This window comes from Caretta caretta, chromosome 1 (assembly GCF_965140235.1).
Source record: "Caretta caretta isolate rCarCar2 chromosome 1, rCarCar1.hap1, whole genome shotgun sequence".
NCBI classification, from domain to species: Eukaryota; Metazoa; Chordata; order Testudines; family Cheloniidae; genus Caretta; species Caretta caretta.
Genome location: NC_134206.1, coordinates 84,206,211 through 84,228,581, shown reverse-complemented (window position 1 = coordinate 84,228,581; position 22,371 = coordinate 84,206,211). Strand labels below are relative to the sequence as shown.

General features: G+C 45.8%; 1 long non-coding RNA gene across 4 annotated transcripts in view; it reads right to left on the bottom strand.

The window, feature by feature from the left end:
- The window catches only part of LOC125637915 (uncharacterized), a 198,334-nt gene that overhangs the window by 54,414 nt on the left and 121,549 nt on the right, over window positions 1-22,371 (bottom strand). For all 4 annotated transcript variants that reach the window (XR_012668818.1, XR_012668815.1, XR_012668816.1 and 1 more), the window contains exons 5-6: window positions 18,603-18,712; window positions 6,022-6,211 (exon numbers count right to left, since the gene is read on the bottom strand). This is a non-coding gene — a long non-coding RNA (uncharacterized LOC125637915). The remainder of the gene's footprint in view (window positions 1-6,021; window positions 6,212-18,602; window positions 18,713-22,371) is intronic.

The following is a 22,371-nucleotide window of genomic DNA, read 5'->3' as shown; positions in this document are numbered from 1 at the left end:
CCCTGGCTGGGATGATTTAATTGGGGATTGGTCCTGCTTTGAGCAGGGGGTTGGACTAGATGACCTCCTGAGGTCCCTTCCAACCCTGATATTCTATGATTCTATGACATTGGAAAACATAATCCCAACCATACATATAAATGATGGGGTCTAATTAGCTGTTACCTCTCAAGAAAGAGATCTTGGAGTCACTGTGGATAGCTCTCTGAAAACATCCACTGAATGTGCAGCGGCAGTCAAAAAGGTTAACAGAATGTTGCGCATCATTAAGAAAGGGATAGATAATAATATCATGTTGCCTGTATATAAATCTATGTACGCCCACATATTGAATACTGGGTGCAGATGTGGTTGCCCCATCTCAAAAAAGATATATTGGAATTGGAAAAGGTACAGAAAAGAGCAATAAAAATTATTAGGGGTATGAAACAGCTGCCATATGAGGAGAGATTAATAAGACTGGGACTTTTTAGCTTGGAAAAGAGATGACTAAAGGGGGGGAATATGACAAAGGGCTATAAAATCATGACTGGTGTGGAGAACGTAAATAAGGAAGTGTTATTTATTCCTTCTCATAACACAAGAACTAGGGGTCACCCAATGAAATTAATAGGCAGTGGGTTTAAAACAAACAAAAGGAAGTATTTCTTCACACAATGCACAGTCAACACGTGGAACTCTTTGCCAGAGGATGTTGTGAAGGCCTAAACTATAACAGTGTTCAAAAAGAACTAGATAAATTCATGGAGGATAGGCCCATCAATGGCTATAGCCAGGATGGGCAGGGATGGTGTCCCTAGTCTCGGTTTGCCAGAAGCTGGGAATGGGCAGCAGGAATGGATCACTTGATGATTACCTGTTCTGTTCATTCCTCCCAAAGCACCTGGCACTGGCCACTGTCGGAAGACAGGATACTGGACTAGATGGACCTTTGGTCCAACCCTGTATGACCGTTATGTTCCTCCTCCTGGTCTGGCAGATGGCCATGGTAGTCAAAGCTAGGAGCAGGCTGACAAGGAGGTCTCACAATTTTGTGGGGCCACAGATGGGGTGTGCAAATACAAAGAGGTGCAGAGAAAAGTGCAGCCAGAATCTCAGCAGGAGGTTCTGGAGGAGCCAGAGAAGGGGCTGCATCCCGACACACTCTGTGTAGCTCTGTGCCAGGGTCTCCCTCACTGCAAAAAGGGCATGTGTCAGGCGACCTGTGATGCACACAAAGCACACTCCAATTGGTGGCTCCTCTGTGGAGCCATGATCTCGGAGATCCCCTGTGGGCCATGGGACTACGGTGGAGAACAGGCTGTCCCATCATGGCTCCTTGCCATCCACCAGTGACAGCAGGTCCTACCAGTTGCTGTCGGAGTGGGACATGAAGGCAAGGAAGTGGATCATACGGAGCACAAGCATGTAGAGATATTCCAGTTTTACAGCAAAACAGTTTATCCTGGTAAAACAGCAGATATCTTTGTGTGTAATTTTTTTTTTCTTTTTAGAAAGAGAACAAGCAAAAATTTAAGGCAAACTCACAAAATTTAACATTTTATTCAAAAGCAGGAAAATGATTGTTTTTCTCCAACAGTTTTGCTACAGAGAAATTTTTTTCACAGTCCTGGAGCCACATGAAGTCTTTTTGTGTTTTTAAATTAAAGAGTGACTGAATGTTACCTGTGTGGTGCTGTAATTACATCTGAAGCTGCAGGAAAACTCTGCTAATACTAGCTGAAGCCCTCTTTGGAGAAAAGTTGAATAGGTCATTCTTTCTAGGATTCAGCAGAGTTGTATCAAATCTGTGTAACACATCTAAAATTCGTTCTGACCTTATCTATGGATCATTACATTCAATCTTTGAAGCTGCAGGTCAAAGAATTGTAAAGATTGGGTTTTCCTTGAATTTCATTTCATGATTTCTAACATTAGATATTAGCTTTGATTTTCATTTATGTCCTTGACACTTTCTGAAAGCCATAATTAATAACTTTTTGAAGTTAAGAACTGATAGGAAACTGATTATTTTGGCATATGTCATATTTTGTTTTCATGGTAGTTTACACAGCTGACCAAATTTAAAAGAGATGAATAAGTTGGTAAAAGTGAAACACCATTTCATTGACTTTCACATACTCTAACTTATTTAGGCTCACTCTACCAATGTGTAATGGAGTTTAAGTGGTCATAACCCCCACTTTACTTTAACTTCCAATTCCTTGATATGTAAGTTGTACCCTCCTATAACCCTTACACAATGGTAAAGCAGGTCTGAATGTATCTAAGGGAATGTAAGAGGGTTTAGTTTATAGTTGGATGTAACTTACAAATTAAGATGTCATTCAACCTTTAAAGCAAACAATGCTTTCTCTAATCTCAGTGTCACGGTTCTTTATTTCTGATGTAAAACATTTTCCAAAATAAAAGTGGGAATACAAATTGGTGTGGAACAGAGGTAATTTTCAGTGATGTCCTTTGAAACAAGGGACATTTTAGAGTTATAATCCTTTATTTTATTTAAAAAATCATAGAACTTAGCGATCTGTGGGTATATGTTAACAATAGGAAACAAAAGAGAAGTGAACGTTATGCTGGAAAACCCATGCAACAACCCTCACCCCTCTGCAGCAGGGATTCATTTTATAAGGACCTCCTCTCAGCTTCCCCATATTGGTCTTGCAGGGATGCCAGGAGAGTAAGAGAAGAGAGTCTGGTTTGCTCCCACCCCATAGAACAAACCATGTGGAACTCTGTGATTCCCCAGAGAAGACCCTTGTGGCCTCTGTCCCTTTGCACAGCTCCACTGGAGTGCTAGTACAAGAGAGTCACAGGCAAAGCTCCCTCTGCTGCCCCATAAAGAGGGCCTTGTGACAAAGATAATACACCTCTAAGTGCTATGCTATATTGTCTTTTCCTGAGAGGCAGCTGAGCCTCTCCTCTGTGTAGGAGCAGTGAGCCCACATGCAGAGGGTCCCATCCACATGCTGGTCTGGCTGGCATGATCCAACTAGATGATCATTTGCAATATTTAGCATATATGATATTGTTTCCAGAACACTAAACTGTTTTTCCCTTATTAGGAAACAGAATTGATATTTCTTTTTCTGTAAAACTTAGTTTCTATGATATAAAAATCAACCCTAAGTCAACTCTGGTAAAGCAATGAATATCAAGCTAAGACTGTTTAATATCAGGTGGCTCATTATTACCATAGACAACTGAAAAAACATCTGAATAAATAAGAAAGTCCATTATAATGAGCACTAAATGCAACATGGTTTTTAAAAATATAGTATTTGGCTCTTCATAGCTGGGGCTGGAAGAATCATTTTAACATACGTTTGTACCCTCCTGAGGTGAGCACACTGATTTATTTTATGACAAATCAAGCCTCGTGCTGGGGTATGAATGAAGGATTTATAAGATTTTGGCCTTTAAAAGTGGCTATCATAAAAGAGAGAGGCTAAAAGGGAGAACATGAAAGTTTGCAGTAAGGGAGGTAGAGAATCATGCTGGCCAGTGAACTCATACAGCCAGATTAACTACTCATACACATAGGTACAACTCTATTAACTTCAGTGGAGTTGCATTCACTTAGGCCAGAAGTTAATCTTACCCTTCAACAAAAGATTGTGCAAAAAAGTGCTTACTAGTGTTCATAGTAAGGATCTGAAGTCCTCACTCAGGCAAACTCCTATTAAAGTCAATGGGAGTTTGCCCAAGTATGGACCCACTGACACTTACAGTTAAATCTTATCTGAGAGCATTTTGTTCCAAGTGTGAATACCATGAACTAATGCACTGCAAAGGCATGAAAAGTATTCACTGTACATAGTTGCTTCTTTTGCTCTTTTTTAAATAGAGGGACATTTTTACTGCACTCAATCTTTTCAGGAAGCTATAGGTACAACTTCACTATCTTCTTATCCATTTCGCTCCTGCTCTACTGTTATATAGTAATACCTAGAGATCCCACTCATTATATTTGGCACTATACAGTCACATAAGGGACAGTCTGTGCACCCAGAGTCTTTATAGTCTAAATAAACAGTATCAGGATGACTTGAGTCTTGTGGCATTCCATGCAGGTTTGCCATTAGATTGACAGAGGCACAAGTCTCCTGTCCTCCATTCTCCTGAATTTTGAGATATTTTGAAGAAAACACAGCCCAATACATTATAAATTCTGCAAGGACCTTTTCTGATCTCTAAAGTGCTTAAAATGTGGGATTTTCCCCCTCATGGTCTTTCTCAAATAATACACCAACATCCAAAGACTTGTAGTACCCTGTCTAAACTATCTTTTAGCATCTTTAGAGCTGTAAGACAAGTGAAGATAGTTGGATGACTCATTGTGTGAATCCTGTACATCAGACTCTGAAAACTTGTTTGAAAATAATAGGAATGTTTTTGAAGGTGTTTTGCCAAAGGTCTGTACACCATGGAGGTGTGATATTGGGAACCATACATTTTTAACATGAATCTCTATTCCAGAAGGTAATTTCACTTCATTATCATGTTGCTAGTCCTACACTTTGGCAAATGGCAATTGCATTCATTAAGACAATGATAAGGAGATGATTGATTCATCCCTTAGAATACATTCTGTAGGAAAAGTTAATTAAACCACTTTCAGGCTTAATTATAGCCAAGCATTACAACCTTTACAATTTAATATCCACATTTTTTTTAAATACCTTTTACTGGGCTTGTAGAGATAGCTCATTTATGAATGTGTCCTTAGCATTAATTGCCTTACAGATGCCAACTCCCCAGATGTTTCGTTGTTTCAAAATAATTCTCTCAAGTGGTAGTTTTCAGACGTTGCTGCTAGCACAGTCTTTCTCCAGCTCTTCTCATCTAAAATGATTTAGACTTCATCTACACTGGAACCTGAACGACAAAAGGTTTGCCATTCAGAGGTGTGAAAAAAACACACCTCCAAATGACAAAAAGTTTTGCCAGCAAAAAGCGTCGGTGTGAACAGCGCTTTGTCAGCAGGAGAGCTCTCTCCTGCCGACAAACAGCTGCTGCACTGTGCGCATTTTAGCGGCACAGCTGTGTCACTAAAAGGTGTGCAGTGTAGACATAGCCTTAGATTCTACCTCTGCATGCATGACTGGGTCTCTGTTTTGCTCACTGAACAAAATTGCTCCTAATGCACAAATCAAACAATAGCATTGCCAATTATTGTGAATATTGGCTATATTCAACATAGCAACAATGTCTGATCAACTATTCAAAATATATGGCAATAAAATTAGGGATTAGCATGAAGGGTTTGAGATTTCCCAGGCTTTTGAGAGCATTCCAGCTAATTCGTGCTCAATTTAGATTCAGTCATGTGCCTTATATGTAGAGGGAAAGTCTTAGTGTTACTGCCACTTCTAGTGAAACTTAGATTTTTGTCCAGTTTTACCACAACTCTCAGCCTTCCAGCCATCTGCATACCCTCTGCCCTCTTACTCTATGAAGTTATTGGGCCCATCTCTGCCTGTGGTTGGGCTGAATGTTTTTTTCTCAATGAACTGGGCTGGTTTCTGTGTTATAGGATGTAAACTGGGATTCCATTATCCAGTGGCTCTCAATCTTTTCCTTACCAGGACCCCACTCCATAACGAGGATCTAGCCAAGAACTCCATCTCATTTAGCAATATAGTCAGAGGGTGGCCATAATTCCCAAATAGAGAACCCATGGCATAATCCACTGTGAAGTAGCATAGCAAAGACAATAAGAAAGCAGTCAACAAAAAGAGGTTCATTAGGGTACAGACCCAGCACAAGTGGGCCAGAAAGCAGCAGAGAATGTGGCAGGGAGGTTACAGAAGCCCTGAAGTCCAATCATGGTAGCCAGGGCTCAAAGATAGTGGATAGAGAGCACATAGAACACAGGAAGTACAGGGGCAGAGAGAGGGAAGGAAAGGAAGGTTGCATGCCCTGTTCAACAGAGAGAAAGTGTGATGCATTTTTTGATGGAAAATAAATGCTAGAAACAATGAGCAAGCAGGCACACAGATGTACCTCTGCAGTACATACCAGATAGAAGGCTCTGTTCTAACCTCTTCAGGTCCTTATAATCATTCCCAATTGCCATTGTCTCTTCATCTGTGCACTCCAGTCACTGCCCATGTGGCTGCTTTTTCCAGAGCCAGCTCAGGTTTATCTGCTGAAGTTGTTTACGGCTCATTTACCAGCTGGTTTGAATGTATCTGATTTTAGGCTCTTACTGAGGGATGAAAGACATAAAAGAGGGTGTCTTGAAAGTGTGTTGGCAACTATCAAACTCTGCAACATGTTTCTCCAGGCCCAATTTGCTACTCACTCCATGTGCTGAAAAGAGCCTTTATATAGGGTGGTTAGTTTGTTTTTTAAGTCACGCAACTGACAGATTTACAGCCGTTCTTTACTTTTTTGCCTAACTCAGTAGTTCTCAGCACCAAATGTAATTCACAAATTTAGGATGTAGAAAACAGTTTAAATAGTGAGTCCCAACTGACAGACTGCAGTAATGTCTTAGCCAGAAACAGCCCTTCTGGAAAACAGTATTTCAGAGCAAATTGCCTTCTTTTTTAGCAGGGGCATCTCATTTTTTCCATCCTTAAAAGTGAAGTTCCAAAAATGCACAATCTACCAATTAGTAAGCAGATATAGGGCTGAAAGCACAACTTTCACTGTCCTCCCTCATGTTCCACATCACATTGAATCTCCTTGTTCTCACCTTTAAGGCTCCACCCAACTCTGCTCCTACCTTACCTCTGTTCTCATTTCCTCTTGCACACCTTTCTGCTCTTCAAACTCAAAATATTTTGTCTGACTACCCTTTAGTCTTCTCCTCGTCTTATTCTAGACCTTTTGTACCTTATCTTCACACTGCCCCCTCTGCTGGAAGTCTCTTCCTGTATTTTTATTCCCTTCACTTCACATTCAGATGCCTCTTAACACATTTATATTTGTATTACCGTAGTGCCTAGGAACCCCAGTCATGGGCCTCGACCCCATTGTCCTAGGTGCTGTACAAACACAGAATAAAATTTCGGTCCCTGCACCAAAGAGCTTACTATCTAAATACAAAACTAGAGACAACAGATGGCTGCAGAAAGGCCAACAGGGAAGTAAAAGGAAACAATGAGGCAATATTAGTTGGCATGATAGGCTATGGTCCTAGCCTATCATGAAATCTTATATCTTATATCCCACCAAGAACTAATGAATGTGACAGTATGAAGGTTTGACTTTTGACCCATATCTCATCTTTAAAAAAAAAAGATATTTACAATATTTGAACTATGTGGAAAAATTCTCTGCTCCTTTTCCAACTCTAATGAATCTTTTTTGAGACGGGTTGACCAGAACTGCATGCAATATTCAAGGTGTGGGTGTGCCATGGATTTATATAGTGGGATTATGATATTTTCAGTTTTCTTATGTATCCCTTTCCTAATGGTTTCTAACATTCTGTTATTTTTGACTGCTGCTGCACACTGAGTGGATGTTTTCAGAGAACTATCCACAGTGACTCCAAGATCTCTTTCTTGAGTGGTAACAGCTCATTTAGACCCCATCATTTTGTATGTGTAACCCTTCTGCCCGTCAGAGTTGGCAGCAACAAGGGCCGGGTTCAATATCTAGGGGTTCCATTCCAATAACACAATGCAAACCGGCTCGAGCCCCCACCCAGTGACCTGGGACAAATATATACCACCCCCGCTGGGCGCCTCCAAGAGGCAATACTTCCCCTCTCGCAAGCACATGGTCTGAGTGTAGCAAAAGCCTTTTAATAACAGAGAGAAACAATGTGGCATTATGTTGGGGAAACACCACCAACAGGATTCATAACACAACCCATGAGCAAAAAAAAAAAGAACCCACCCCAGGCAAATTGGGGCATGCCCTTTTCCCTTTGGTTCTTGAGTCCAGCAACCCCAAATCACCCAAAGTCCCAAAAGTCCAATGCCCCAAAAGTCTCTGTCCCTGGTCAGGGCAGCCCCAGAGTTCGAAAGTTTATCTGCGGAGCTTTACCTCCCAACCTGGGTGGAAATGGGACGGGGGTAAGAGGCACCTTACGTGATCTGAAGCTGACCGCCCCATAGCTCCATAGCGGCACTCCGCTCCGCCAGCCGCCCCACAAACTCCTTCACTCAGCTGCACTCCGCTCCGCCAGCCGCCCCACAAACTCCTTCGCTCCGCTCCGCCAGCCGCCCCACGAACTCCTTCACTCAGCTGCGCTCTGCTCCGCCAGCCGCCCCACGAACTCCTTCGCTCAGCTCCACGGCCCACAAGCCGCTCCTGCCATCCACACACTGCTCCGCGTCGAACTGCTTCACCAGCCGTCCCGCAAACTGCTCCACAATATATCTTCAGGCTCCCCCACTACTTAACACAACACTCAGTGATTTCAGCTCTTAGGTGAATTCAGCTTGTAGTAGGGGAGCCCCAGTGCTGGTGCACTGTCAGCCCAAAGTGAGCTCAGCAGCCTATAACTAGACTTCTAATGAAATCAAAATTAGCTCTGATATTCCACAGTGGAGAGAGGAGGAAGTGCAATTAGCATGTAAGGCCCTCACCAAGGGGCCCATGCCACCAAGTATTGATACTTGTCCCCAGCCTCTCTCTCTTCACACAGTTTTGGAACCCATGACCCTTGCCTAGCGAGTGCTACTTAGTTGATGGTGAATCCCTCCATCATAACAAAAGGCCACATACAGTTCCAAGCACAGTTCCCATAATCAGGGTAATAACAATTTATTCTTCCTGCCCCAATAACAGAGACACTGGGGATCCCACAGCAGCCAAAGTGACCATTTGGGCAGCTATGGTCTCATTCTAGGCGGGGTGGGTGTGCCTATGCAAATGAGATCGGCCCCTGAAGTTCTTTTCCACAATTTGCCACACCTCACCACCAGATGTCAGGGTGGAGCTCATCCTGACACTGCTTACATCCTCCCCCCAGCCGAGACTTTGTCGTCCCGACAAATCACACTCCCTTTATACCAACTCATTGGTTTCCTCCAAAGGGCCTCAGGAAGCCCACTTTAGCTTCCACAAGCCTGTGTGCTAAATGTATTGGCTCCTCACTAGTCACCCCAGGTGCATCATAAGTTAACCGTTTCACTGGTCTTATCACCCTGTCTCGTCTATTGAGAATCTCTGTTGTCGAGGTAGGGGGAACATCCTCTTGAGTGACGGATGGAGAGGCTTCCCTGGAGGGTCCCTCAGCTACTGGCGTAGGCCCCTGCACTCCTAGTTCTAACGCTGGAGGGTCCAAGGTGCCCAGGACATCCTCTACCTGTCTGTCCCCATTGTCCAATAACCTGTGTGTGTCATCACAGGGGGGTCTCATCAGCAGCACCGGGGTATCAGAAAGGGGCCTAAATAGTTCCGCCATTGGGTTTAGGGCGGAAGAGGGAAAACTCTCGTTTGGTTCAGCTGATCGAGACTGAAATCTTGTCTCCATCCCAGGATACACCAGGGTTGTGTCTTCCTCCTCAGACTCACTCTCAGATGTGCAGAATAGGGATAAGTTAGCTGCAGGGGGCCCACTGTCTGTGTTGGATGGCGGCTTTGGTCTAGCACCTCTGTTCTGCCCGGCGGCCCTGCCGTGGCCCATCTCACAAGGGGTGCTTACCAATTCCCCCACAGGGAGCAAAAGGTTTCTATGCACCGTCTTTATTTGCCCTGGACCGTCTTCAGGTTTGATCTTGTAGACCGGCAGATCTCCCAGCTTTTCCATCACCAGGTAAGGTATTGCCTTCCATCTGTCAGCTATCTTGTGTTTGCCAGCAATACCCAAATTTCGCAGCAGGACTCTGTCCCCCGGCTGGAGCTCCTGCGAACGCACTCTAGCATCATATCGATGTTTGTTGCGGTCTGCGTTCTTCCGAGCCGCAGCGGTAGCTAAGCGATAAGCATCCCGCAGCTTTTCTCTTAGTCGGGATACATATTGCTGATGAGTTTCATAGCTATCTCCATCCTCTGATACACCAAAGCACAAGTCTATGGGTAATCTTGGTTCTCGCCCAAACATCAAGAGATATGGGGTGACTCCCGTAGCATCGTTCTTTGTGGCATTGTAGGCATGCACCAGAAATGCGACATGCTGGCTCCAGGTTGCCTTCTGCTCTGGTCGCAAAGTTCCCAACATATCTAATAGGGTTCAATTGAACCTCTCTGGCTGAGGATCACCTTGGGGGTGATAAGGCGTTGTCCTAGACTTTTTAATTCCTGCTATCTTCAGCACCTCCTTCAGAAGGTGACTCTCAAAATCCCGCCCCTGATCAGAGTGTATCCGAGCCGGGAATCCATAGACTGAGAAATATTTGTCCCACAATACTCGAGCAACGGTGGTGGCCCTCTGATCACGTGTGGGATATGCTTGTGCATACCGTGTAAAATGGTCAGTCACTACTAGAATGTTTCCAACATTCCTCTTGTCTACCTCTACAGACAAGAAATCAATGCATACCAACTCCAAAGGTTTGTTGCTGGTGATGTTCTTGAGATATGCAGCCCTCGTGGGCAGAGTTTTCCTTTGAACACATCGAGCGCAAGTCTCACATTTCCTGCGAACATCTTCAGCCATTCGGGGCCAATAGAACCTACTACGAATAAGTTCCAGGGTCCTCTCCATCCCTAAATGCCCAAAGTCATCATGAAGGGCCCTCATGGCCAGGGCTCTGTACTTTTTTGGCAGTACTAGTTGTGCTCGTTGTTTTTGTAAAGGGTCAGTGGTCATTCGGTGTAGCACTCCCTGAATCAGTTTTAGTTTGGTCCATTCTCTCAATAGTAGTTTACCCTCCGGGTTAGGTGGGAGAACCGCAGCTGGGCTTCGCCCCTCCCTTTTGGCAAGTAGTGTATCACGAATGTCAATATCTTGCCGCTGGGCTTCTTGCCAGTCAGCCGCATTGAGCATGGGCAAAGGAGATTGGTCTAATGCAATATAGTTCACCGAAGCAGAAGGCATGCATTCAGGGGGCAGGCCCAAAGCTTCTGCAACACATCCCTGAAAGCCCTCACGGGCCTCTGGCTCTCGGCGACTCACACTGCAAATAGCTCTCACTCCATCTGTGGGTATCACAGCAACTTCTGGAGCCTGCGGACGCCTGGACAATGCATCTGCATCTACATTGCTTCTCCCTGATCGGTACTGAATGCTGAACTCATAGCTAGCCAAGGCGGCCACCCATCTCTGCCCTGTAGCATCCAGCTTAGCACTTGTTAACACATAAGTCAGTGGATTGTTGTCTGTCCACACCTGGAACTGAGCACCATACAAGTAGTCTCGAAATTTCTCAGTGATGGCCCATTTCAAGGCCAAAAATTCCAGCTTGTGGGTGGGATAGCGAGTTTCACTATCAGACAATCCTCGGCTGGCAAAGGCTACAGGTTTACATTTGCCTTCCACTTCCTGGTACAGGACTGCTCCCAGACCCTCCAAACTGGCATCAGTATGCAGGATAAATGGTTTGCTTGGGTCAGCAAAAACTAGGACTGGAGCATGAGTTAGGCAAGTAATGATTTCTCGAAAAGCCCTTTCACATCTCTCATCCCACCGTGGCCCAAATGGTGCAAAGGGGCCATTGTGTCTCTGCACAGGAGGCTTTGGGGACCTCCCCTTATTCTTGGACTTAGATTTGTTCTTGCTGGACTGATGTCCCCTGGTAAGATCATTCAGAGGCTTTACAATCGTAGCATAGTTTTTCACAAATCTGCGGTAGTAGCCACTAAATCCAAGGAAAGTCTTGAGTTCTCTGTAGTTACTTGGACGTGGCCATGTAGTGAGTGCTTCTATTTTATCAGGATCAGTACTCACACCTTCTTGGGACACAATGTGACCCACATACTTCACTGAGGTTCTGCAGAACTGGCATTTGTCAATTGAAAGCTTCAGACCATAATCCTCCAACCTATCAAGCACTTTAAGAAGTCTTTCTTCATGCTCCTCTAAGGTTCTTCCAAACACAATCAGGTCATCCAAATAAACTAACACTTGCAGTAAATTCATGTCTCCCACAACTTTCTCCATGAGACGTTGAAAGGTGGCAGGTGCTCCAGAAATCCCTTGGGGCATGCGTTCGAACTGATAAAACCCTAATGGGCAGATGAAGGCTGTCTTCTCCTTATCTTCTTCTCCCAGAGGGATCTGGTAGTATCCACTTCGAAGATCCAACACAGAGAACCACTGGCTTCCCAGCAAACAGTCTAAGGCGTCTTGCACTCGAGGCATAGTGTACTGGTCGACCACAGTACGGCTGTTTAGGGTGCGGTAGTCAATACACATCCGGATTTTCCCATTCTTTTTGCGGACTACCACAATGGGTGAGGCGTATGGGCTGCGGGACTCTGTAATGATGCCATTCGCAGCCAGCTCCTGAAGATGATGTCGCACATCTTCCATCTCAGAGAGAGCAATCTTCCTAGATCTCTCCCTGAAAGGTCGAGAGTCATGTAGTCTGATATTGTGCTCTACTCCTTTTGCACATCCCACATCCCACTCATGCAGTGAGAACACCTTGGATCTTTCACAAAGTTTCTTCCTCAGGCGATCTTTCCAGTCCTCGGACACTGGTGAATCTCCAAAGTCAAACTTTGCTGGGTCTATTGTCGGAACTTGAGTTTCACACTGGGGTTTTACAATCGACTCAGGCTCAAAGAGGTCTGCTATCTTTTGTCCTTGCTTCACAAAAATATCACGACTCGTTTCATTAGCAATCAGTATAGTCACCCTTTCCTGGGTGTCAGCAGGTAGGGTTATGACTCCACTGGGGACCAGCACTCCTTCAGGGAGCTCTCCTCCCATCGGCTGCTCTATCATTGCTAACGTCCCTTTACTGCCTTTCAGACAGGTACTCATGACAAGCACTTCTTGCTCCGTCCTTGCAGGCACTACTAAGGGGGTTGTGCCCGCGTACTTCAGTGCCCCAAGTGGTAGCTCAGATGTGTCCCTTTTAGCGCTCTCAATTTTCCTATAGGCTTCAGCACAAAGCGTATGGATCATCAGGGTATTCAGGTACTGGTCCCCAGCCCGCCTTCTGCAGTAATCCGCCAGTACCTTGAAGAGACTGGAGTTGGTCCCTATCAGCACAGACACATCAGAAGTCCCTTTAGGGTCAGGGCATATTAAGGCAGCTGTGTCTACCTCTTCTCTTACCCCAGCAACCTCCTCTGGGAATTCCAGGTGCACTATGACATACCCTTGGTAGGGGTATTCATCCATGCTGAGGCCACACAGGCCAAGGCCAGTCAGTGGCTGTATAGGCAGGTGCCTAAGCATCTGTTGGTAGAATGACTGAAATATAATAGTCACTTGAGATCCAGTGTCAAGCACTGCTTTACACTCCACCCCTTCGATCCTCACCTTGACCTCTGCTCGAGGCCCTATCAGTCCTGCAGGGATCCCAGCTGGACAGTCTTTTCTGGGGGAATCTTCAAATCCTGCAGACCTGGGGGGTCCCCGTCCCCAGACCCTTTGGCAGCTACCGGATCTCTCCCAACTGATCCTCAGCTTTCCATACACTAAGGAGGGGTTTTCTTCATTACGGCACTTGGCAGCACTGTGTCCATCCTGACCACATCGGTAGCAGAAGAATTGACCTTTCCCCCTTCGCCTGGGGGGGATGGTGGCTCTAAGTGCGGGCTTCTCAATCGCCACAGTTTGAGGCTTCTTATTCCTGGAAGTCTTAACTCGGTCAACGGTACTTTGCAGCTCAGCTATCCGTTCCGTCAGGACCTGCATTTGTTGGGCAAGTTCCTCTCTGGTGCTCACCATCAGTACACTGGCCGTTTGCAGTGGTGTTGCGCTGGCTGGATCCGATGTTTGGGCTTCCCAAAACTCACTGGCAGCCTGCCTTTCTTCCTCCTCTCGGACCTCTTTTATCAGCTGGGAGTAACTTGGGGGATGTTCCCGTCGTTCTCTTAGCTGGAGATGAAGTAGAATCGGGTTCTGATACTGAGTTCCTCTTACAATTTGAGCCAGTCTGGTCTGATCCATCTGCTCAGCAGTCACTGCTCCCCTCATGACAGCTCTCTGAAGCAGTCTCTCCAGTCTCTGTATGTAGGCTGAAGCCTTCTCGCCCTTTTGTTGTCGGGAATTAAGGAACTTACAGTAGCTGTCTTCAGGGCCCTCTACGCTCCCAAAGTTGTGTTCAAGGGCCTCTAGGCAGTCCTTCACACTGACCCCAGGGTCAATGAGCTTCAGGGTGCGAATCACATCTAATGCTGGGCCGCCAAGGCTCTCTATAAGGCATCTTCGCTTTTCTGCATCTGGTACGGCCCACTCTTGCAGCATTTCAGTGGTATGCTCTAACCAGGGTTCAAACTCCTCCTCCCCAGCAAATAATCTTAACTTACGACAAGAGTCTGACTCAGCATGGGGCAGCACAACCTTTTCCAATATTTGCCCCAGAGCTTTTGTCCAATCATCAGCCGAGGCTGCAGCCTCTGAGCTAGAAGCTGCTGAGCCAGGGCCCAACAAACCTGACATATTAGCCATTATTCAAACAGTAATTTCCTCAAAATATAAGCACAAACAAAAAAATATAAATTGTTTCCCAATGTAGTGGATCACTCAACAGGTGCTTGCGAGGGGTACTGACCCAGGCGATCCCGGACGAGCCCCCAAAAATGTAACCCTTCTGCCCGTCAGAGTTGGCAGCAACAAGGGCCGGGTTCAATATCTAGGGGTTCCATTCCAATAACACAATGCAAACCGGCTCGAGCCCCCACCCAGTGACCTGGGACAAATATATACCACCCCCGCTGGGCGCCTCCAAGAGGCAATACTTCCCCTCTCGCAAGCACATGGTCTGAGTGTAGCAAAAGCCTTTTAATAACAGAGAGAAACAATGTGGCATTATGTTGGGGAAACACCACCAACAGGATTCATAACACAACCCATGAGCAAAAAAAAAAAGAACCCACCCCAGGCAAATTGGGGCATGCCCTTTTCCCTTTGGTTCTTGAGTCCAGCAACCCCAAATCACCCAAAGTCCCAAAAGTCCAATGCCCCAAAAGTCTCTGTCCCTGGTCAGGGCAGCCCCAGAGTTCGAAAGTTTATCTGCGGAGCTTTACCTCCCAACCTGGGTGGAAATGGGACGGGGGTAAGAGGCACCTTACGTGATCTGAAGCTGACCGCCCCATAGCTCCATAGCGGCACTCCGCTCCGCCAGCCGCCCCACAAACTCCTTCACTCAGCTGCACTCCGCTCCGCCAGCCGCCCCACAAACTCCTTCGCTCCGCTCCGCCAGCCGCCCCACGAACTCCTTCACTCAGCTGCGCTCTGCTCCGCCAGCCGCCCCACGAACTCCTTCGCTCAGCTCCACGGCCCACAAGCCGCTCCTGCCATCCACACACTGCTCCGCGTCGAACTGCTTCACCAGCCGTCCCGCAAACTGCTCCACAATATATCTTCAGGCTCCCCCACTACTTAACACAACACTCAGTGATTTCAGCTCTTAGGTGAATTCAGCTTGTAGTAGGGGAGCCCCAGTGCTGGTGCACTGTCAGCCCAAAGTGAGCTCAGCAGCCTATAACTAGACTTCTAATGAAATCAAAATTAGCTCTGATATTCCACAGTGGAGAGAGGAGGAAGTGCAATTAGCATGTAAGGCCCTCACCAAGGGGCCCATGCCACCAAGTATTGATACTTGTCCCCAGCCTCTCTCTCTTCACACAGTTTTGGAACCCATGACCCTTGCCTAGCGAGTGCTACTTAGTTGATGGTGAATCCCTCCATCATAACAAAAGGCCACATACAGTTCCAAGCACAGTTCCCATAATCAGGGTAATAACAATTTATTCTTCCTGCCCCAATAACAGAGACACTGGGGATCCCACAGCAGCCAAAGTGACCATTTGGGCAGCTATGGTCTCATTCTAGGCGGGGTGGGTGTGCCTATGCAAATGAGATCGGCCCCTGAAGTTCTTTTCCACAATTTGCCACACCTCACCACCAGATGTCAGGGTGGAGCTCATCCTGACACTGCTTACATATGTACAGTTGGGATTATTTATTCTAATGGGCAATACTTTGCACCTATCAACATTGAATTTCATCTGCTAGTTTGTTGTCCAGTCACCCAGTTTTGGGAGATGCCTTTGTAACTCTTCCATAGTCAGCTTTGGGCTTAGCTATTCTGAGTAGTTTTGTATCATATGAAAACTTTGTATCATATGCAAACCTCACTGCTCATCCCCTTTTCCAGATCATTTATGAATATGTTGAATAGTACTGGTCCCAGTACAGATCCTTGAGAGATCCCACTATTTATCTCTCTCCATTGTGAAAACAAAAACATTGTGACCCTTTGTTTCCTATCTTTTAATGAGTTACTAATCTATAAGAGGACCTTCCCTGTTATCCATGACTGCTTAGTTTGCTTAAGAGCCTTTGGTGAGGGAACTTGTCAGAGGCTTTCTGAAAGTCCAAGTACACTATATCAACAGGATCATCCTTGTCCACATGCTTGTTGACGCCCCCAAAGAATTCCAATAGATTGGTGAGACAAGATTTCCCTCTACAAAAGCCATGTTAACTCTTCTCCAACATTTCATGTTTATCTATATTTCTGATTATTTTATTTTTTACTATAGTTTCAGTCAATTTGCCTGGTACTCAAGATAGGTTTTCCAGATTGAAATTGCCAGGATTTCACCTTTGGAGCCTTTTTAAAAATCAGCTTCAACCCCTCAGACAGAGACAAACACCTACAAGATCTCTATCAAGCATTCTTACAATGACAATACCCACCTGCTGAAGTGAAGAAACAGATTGACAGAACCAGAAGAGTACCCAGAAGTCACCTACTACAGGACAGGTACAACAAAGAAAATAACAGAACACCACTAGCCATCACTTTCAGCCCCCGGCTAAAACCTCTCCAACGCATCATCAAGGATCTACAACCTATCCTGAAGAACGACCCATCACTCTCACAGATCTTGGGAGACAGGCCAGTCCTTGCTTACAGACAGCCCCCCAACCTGAAGCAAATACTTACCAGCAACCACATACCACACAACAGAACCACTAACCCAGGAACCTATCCTTGCAACAAAGCCCGTTGCCAACTGTGTTCACATATCTATTCAGGGGACACCATCATAGGGCCTAATCACATCAGCCACACTATCAGAGGCTCGTTCACCTGCACAGCTACCAATGTGATATATGCCATCATGTGCCAGCAATGCCCCCCTGCCATGTACATTGGGCAAACCGGACAGTCTCTACGTAAAAGAATAAATGGACACAAATCAGATGTCAAGAATTATAACATTCAAAAACCAGTTGGAGAACACTTCAATCTTTCTGGTCACTGGATTACAGATCTAAAAGTGGCAATTCTTCAACAAACAAACTTCAAAAACAGACTCCAATGAGAGACTGCTGAATTGGAATTAATTTGCAAACTGGATACAATTAACTTAGGCTTGAATAAAGACTGGGAGTGGATGTGTCATTACACAAAGTAAAACTATTTCCCCACTGCATTTTCCACCGAATGCATCCGATGAAGTGAGCTGTAGCTCACGAAAGCTTATGCTCAAATAAATTTGTTAGTCTCTAAGGTGCCACAAGTACTCCTTTTCTTTTTGCGGATACAGACACTCTGCTGCTGGACTATTGCCTGCATTATTTTCACTCTTGCAGGGAGGGTGGTGGGGAGTTGGGGGAAAGCAGGCTATTGGCCTAAGTTTAGAGTATGTTTGTTAGGTGTATCTGCCTCTCACACGCTCTGTCTAAACTCCCTTGCAAAACTCCCCCTGTACATTAGTTCCTCTGGTCACTTAAGAGCTGGCTTTTTAAATCTCTGATCTCCGTGAATTAGGCCTACGTTCTTGTCAATGGATCCTAAGGGGGTTAGGGATCAAAGGATGGCAGATAAGGCCTCATTAATAAGCTCTCAGCCTAGCCTAGCAGGTTGCTTGGCTCAGCACACAGCTCCCAGAACAGATCACACCATGGGCAGTGGGTATCAAAGGCAGGGGGAGGCTGTGCCTCCCCAAACAACCTTGCATGGCCACACCCACACTCTGCCCCCAGACTCCTTCCTGCTTCCCGCGCTCTGCTGTGGGGGGCTCTTCTCCCCACCTCCCACCCCCTGTGGCCATGGCCCCAGGCTGGGGATGGGGGGCAAAAGGGGGCTAGCCTGTGCTCCGGGGCGGGGGTAGGAGGCCACACTGCCTGCCTGGTGTGCTGGAGTGGGCTGTGCTGCACGTTCTCCCAGAACTCTGGGGCTGGGGGGGTGGGACACCGTGCCACCTGCCCAGGGCTTGTGGGGAGGCCTCCCGCCCTGCTCCGGGGTTGAGGGGCAGGGAGCATGCCACCCACTCACCCACTGGGCACTCCGGGGATGTGGGGGGGGGGCACCGGCTGCTCTCCCGCCCAGTACTCTGGAGTTGGGGGCAGTCAGGTGGCTTGGGGGTGGGGGGGGCTGGCTGCCAGGCCGAGGGGGTATCTGACCTCCTGTGGGAGGGGGAAGGGAGGGGCCTCAGGCAGAAGGGGTGGTCCAGGCCAGGGGCTAGCCTCCCCAAGACCGGAGTTCACCAGCCACCTATGGACCACACTGTAATCTTTAATCAAGCAAGAACAGAAACAGACTAACAGATAACAAACTCACCCCGAGGGTCATGTAGTCACTCCTCCTTTGGCTGGAGAACTCCCTCGCAGAACTCCCCTCTTTACTGATCCTGTTTGTTAGCATGACCAGACTACAATTCTATAACTACACTGAACAAGAGAAAAGTGATAGGTAAATTGAAAAGATTTTTCTCATGCACAATATAAAAATACAATTGAAATCAGTGTTTTCAGCCCATTTATATACAGTATTTCTTTACCTAAGCACAATATACATAAAAATTTACAATGACTAAATGCCTCTAAAAAGAAGAAATCATGTGGCATATATTTCAGATGTTTCAGAGTAACAGCCGTGTTAGTCTGTATTTGCAAAAAGAAAAGGAGTACTTGTGGCACCTAACTATGGAATATTCTTATTTAAATACATCCCCAAAACTTGCTGGCATCAACTGAAAATGAATCAGGTGCTGAGATTACAACTTGGCTAATCCTGATGATCCACAAACGCCACAATGAGGGATTTAAAATATGGATACTCTAAGGAAATTCATTGGACCTAGTTGGGCATACTTTGAATTACCTGTTTAGTTGATTAGCAATGGCTCCAAAGCCAGCCACCATAAAAAGTTTCTCAGTAAATTGTTTTTAAAATCTAGAGCAGTTTGTAGGTATTATGACTCCTTTATGCTCTACACAAGATTTTCTTTGTTTAGTAGCCTGCATGTTATTTGTATCCTTTCACATTTCAGTCAGGTTTTATGTGTGTTACTATTCTATTATCAGGTCATGCTGATACTTTAAAAGTCTGCTGGCTCCCCTTTGAAACCATTGCCAAATCAACAACTATGAACAAAATCACAGTAGAACACTGCATCACAAATGAAATCAACATACAGTAGAAGCAACTTAAAGTGTATTAACTGAGCCAGTCCTGATGTTTGCACCCTATCTGATATCTCTTAAGAAGATAGCTCTGTCTGTGACTCCCCTGAAGCTCACAATACCCTTTTTCTCCTTGCAATCACATCTGAAAGTTCGACGGGATTACTCCTGTTTAAAGTTAAGCACATGCATACATATTTGCAGGATCACTGCCTTAATCCCGGAACTCTTTCTCCCGTTACTTCTTCCGCTCCATCCTATATTGTTTTAGGAAGGGAAAGAGCTTCTTCTGCACTAATTAGAGATGGGCCTACGTTGCAAAGGGCATGACCAGGTCCAAATCCCGTTTTATTGAGAAATGTTCAGATCTGCCAGGTATCACTCATAAAAATAGGATACGGATCATGATCAAAGCTTCAGGGATTTTCAGACGTGGGGTTTGGATGTGAGCCTCCCTCTAGTATTAGTCCCTGTATTTTTATACCTACCCAATAAAAAGTGGGAGGGCACATGTGTGTGAACAGATGTGTTTTAACCTGTTCCAGTTGTACTGTAAGCTCTTTGAGGCAGGGAGCATCTTTTTAATATGTCTGTTTGTAGTGCCTATCATAATGAGGTCCTGATCCATGGGTGGAGCTTCTAAATGCTAATACCTTAATACAAAACAGTGACTCTCTCATTTAAAGTATGAAAACCTTTGGCTACCATAATACCTAAAAATGCAATATAACAACACCTAAAAATCAATGTGTGCCTGTCTCTATTATTCTCTAGAATATTTGAAAGAGATATGATGCTTAACTGATGCACAGTGTCTAGGTAATTAAAAGAATATTTGAGAGAAAGGAAAATTCTTTTAAAAAAAAAACACACACACCAAATTCCAATTCTCACTGAAATAAATGTTGAATGGACTCTGCATCTGGGAACAGACAGGAAATGCATGTTTCTAGCAGTCACAACTATGAAAATAACTTGCAAATTTGTGACATCATGATTACTGCTCCCACTAATTATTTCCACACTTAGGAAAATATCAGAATTTATAGGAGCCTTTCAAGATATGGAAAATATCCCACAAGTGAGACAACTATAATTCATGAGAGGTAGAACCCAGAATGAATTATTAAGGTCATTCCTTCAAGAATGAATGTAAACATTTTCCACATCTCACTATACTATGTATGCTGTGTATATACTAAACGCCTGTATTCATGGGGTCTGCCTATACGTAATAGTTATCCTATCTATTTTAGGAATTTCTATGGCACATGTCACTATGGTATCTAAGCACCAATACTGTTTATGTAATTTTAAATAAATAAAAGAAATCCAGTTACTACTCATTCTCTTTATTTGAAATGCAATATGAAGGTGTTAGATTCTAGTAGAAAACATAAAATGAATATCAGGAATTGATACAAACGTTAGATGATAGCTAATTCTCAATGTTTAGATGATTAAAAAGGGAATTACAGAATGTATGACATCAAGAGCACACATCAACCTTACTTTTGCCTGAAGACCCAGTGTAATGGGGATTCCATGCAAGAGTAAGGGTTGTCCTTGGCTTATCTGTTTGCAACATAGGGACGTTAGAGCTTTCCAGGGCCAGGAATGACTCTTTCTTTGATTGGTACAGTGCTGAACACATTGTTGGTGCTTAGCAAGCAATAAAATTATATTTTATTCAATACAAACAAAGACCAGGAGATCCAATCTCAAAATAGTGCAGATTTCTAAAAAAAATTATATTGCTTTGGTGTATTCTCACTGAAAGGCTTAAAAACGTGTATCTTAGGGATGTTGGTCTGCTGGCACAAAGGAAGCGGGAGTCTATTCCAATCTGAGGGGCAGCACGGAAGATGGTGCTTATTCATCTCGGAGATACCCAGACAGTAGGGAAATGCCTAGATAGACAGCACAAGCATGGGCACCAATTCCATGGGTGCTCTGGGGCTTAAGCACCCACAGAAAAGAATATGGGGTGCTCAGCACTCCTCAGCCACAGATGTTGGGAGGGCTGGGGCTGGCCGCCGACCAGCTGTTTGGCAGCTGGTGGTAAGGACTGGAGGGTAGAGATGAGCCAGCAGTGGAATGAAGGAGGCAGGGTCTTGGGAAAGGGAGCAGAAAGAGGCAAAGTGAGGAGCCTTGCAGGAAGGGGTAGTGTGGGAGCAGGGCCTTGGGTGGAGGAGGGATGGAGCACCTACCGGGAAAAAGAAAAGTCAGCGCCTTTGGGCACAAAGACAAGAGATAGAATGATCCGAAAGGAATAGTTAGGCGGGAAGCTTGAGAAAGGCCAAAGGAGTGAGGAAGAAATAAAAATTCACAGTATTTGACAACTAACTCCAGCCGTGCAGCGGGGCTTAGGCAGACTGCCTACCTGCCCTGGCTCCACGCAGCTCCCGGAAACGGCCAGCATGTCCAGCTCCTAGGCTCAGGGGCGGCCAGGCAGCTGTGCACACTGCCCCTGCCTGCAGTTGCTGCCTCCCACAGCTCTCATTGGCTGCAGTTCCCGGCCAATGGGAGCTGCAGAGCTGGCACTCGTGGTGGGGGCAGCATGCAGAGACCCCCTGGCTGACCCTGCACTTAGGAGCCAGACATGATGGCCACTTCTGGGAACCCACCCAAGGGAAATGCCGCCCAGCCAAAGACTGCCCACCCCACCTCCCGTATGCCAACCCCTGCCCCAGCTCTGAGTCCCCTCCCGCACCCAAAACTCCCTCCCAGAGCCTGTACCCCAAACCCCCTCCTGCACCCCAAACCCCTGCCCCAGGCTCAGCCCAGAGCCCCCTCCACACTCTGAATACCTCAGCCCCACCCCCACCCCCCATACTCCAACCCCCTGCCCTAACCCGGTGTAAGTGAATGAGGGTGGGGGAGACGGAGCAATGGAGAAAGGTGAATGGAGTGGGGGGCAGGGC